The sequence below is a fragment of the Onychomys torridus genome, chromosome 1 (assembly GCF_903995425.1).
Source record: "Onychomys torridus chromosome 1, mOncTor1.1, whole genome shotgun sequence".
Lineage (NCBI taxonomy): Eukaryota > Metazoa > Chordata > Mammalia > Rodentia > Cricetidae > Onychomys > Onychomys torridus.
This window is the reverse complement of record NC_050443.1, coordinates 86812037-86814105: the sequence shown is the minus strand read 5'-3', so window position 1 is coordinate 86814105 and position 2069 is coordinate 86812037. Positions and strand designations below refer to the sequence as shown.

Below are 2069 nucleotides of genomic sequence, written 5' to 3'. Positions count from 1 at the left end.
GGGCCTATGCAGGGACACTTTACTCAGCCTGAGCGAATGGAGGAGGGGACTGGACCTGCCTCGACTGAATCTACCAGGCTGAGCTGAATCCCCAGGGGAGTCCTTGCCCTGGAGGAGATGGGAATGGGGGAGTGGGCTGGGAGGAGGGGTGGTGGTGGAGGAGGGAGGACCAGGGAATCCATGGCTGATATGTACAATTAAATTATAAAATAAATAAATTTTAAAAAAGTGAAAAATAAAACAAAAAACAAACCAAGAGCATTCTCTGCTTTGTGCATGTGGTTGAGGATGTGAGTTCTCAACTTCCTGTTGTCCTGACTGTGGCTTACCACCATCCTTACTTGCCATGATGGACAGTTATCCCCCTGGATCTGTAAGCACAAATAAAATCTTCTGTAAGTTGCCTTGGCATTGTGTTTTGTCATAGCCACAGAAAAGTAACTAATATAGACGTTGGTACCAGAGAGCGGGGTGTTGCTATGATGAACTTGACCATATTGCTTTTTGAAGGAATGTAGAAGACTTTGGAACTTTGGGCTAGAAAAGTGGTTAAATTCTGCTGTGAGCAGAGCTTAAGGGGCCATCTTCTGGAGACAATGGTTAATGACCGATATGCTATAATTTGCCATTCTCTGTCCTACTTGGTGATCAAAACAAAAGTGGTCTTCGTGAAACTAGTGACATTCTCATGGATATCAGGGGTCATGGTGGCTACTGTGCACCACATGGGTGTTTAGTTTCCCCTACTGTGGCCACAGGGAAATTAACCATCTCTTCTGTGAGACTCCTCCGGTGCTGGAGCTTGCATGTGCAGACACATTTCCTGTTTGAAGTCTATGCCTTCACAGGCACCATTTTGATTGTCATGGTCCCCTTCTTGTATGATATTTTGATCACATTCTGACAATAAAGTTTGCTTCGAGACCAAAATTAATTATAGAGGTTTTGGAGGACTGAGGACAGATGGAGAGACAGGAAATAGTAGGGCAGGGCTCAGGGCGTCAGCCCTTTTGGATGGAGGAACAACAGAGATAGGAGTTCACTGATCACTTGTCTGCCACTTCTCTGACCACTCAAGTTCTTACACCAATATCTGACTCCTGAGTTTTTACTGATAAAGAATAATTAGATAAATGCAACACCTTCTTATTGATTCTCTTGTCTTATATTGAATTCTCTTCGCCATCCTGAAGATGCCATCCTCTACAGGGAGGCAGAAGGCCTTTTCCACATGTGCATCTCATCTTACATCTGTCACTCTCTTCTATGGCACAGCCTGCATGACTTATCTACAGCCCAAACCCAGGTACTCTGCAGACACCAAGAAACTGATGTCATTGGCATACACACTGCTTATCCCTCTGCTGATCCACTTATCCACAGCCTGAGAAACAAGGAGATTAAAAAAAAAAAGCTGTGGTGAAATTATGGGAAAGAAAAGTGGTTTTACATATCATCTGAGTTGCTGGAAAGCCATGTGGTATCGGAAATCACCCAAAGAAACTCTACCTTAGATTAGTAAAACATGGGGAAGGCATGCCTCTCTTAATGCTTTAGTCATTTGTTTTCAAGAAATAGCTACATTTTTTTTTTTTTTTGGCTCAGTAGATTTCAAAGGGAAGCAAATAACGTAATAGCAACTGTTATGGGAAGCCATTCTTGTGATATTTTGGCAAAGAATCTGGCCACCTTCTTAAGAACTTGCCCAAGAATAAATTAAAAAGTAATAGATTAATTCCTTTGGCAGAGGAACTATCAAGACAGTATAACACCGAATCTCTAGTATGATTGTTATTGATAATGCTAATGTAGGTCTATGATGGTAAAGGACAAGTGGGGCAGAAGGAAATACAGAATGTACAGCTTGGAAAGAAAAAAAAAACTAAGAAGCTTAATGTTACAGCCAAGGCATGTGTTGTAAGAGAGGTTGTAATGGTTAGGATTAGTGCCATTAAAATGAGAACTCCTTGAACTGAAATAAAAGGGAGGGTACTGTGGGATGGTCTTTCTGTATGCTGTGAATATGTGTTGCTACCATTGGTTAATAAAGCAGCTGCTCTGGCCTATGG

General features: G+C 42.0%; 1 pseudogene; it reads left to right on the top strand.

Moving 5' to 3' along the window:
- The first annotated feature begins 596 nt into the window (after window positions 1–596).
- On the top strand, window positions 597–1461 carry LOC118577144 (annotated as a pseudogene).
- The last annotated feature ends 608 nt before the right edge of the window (window positions 1462–2069 follow it).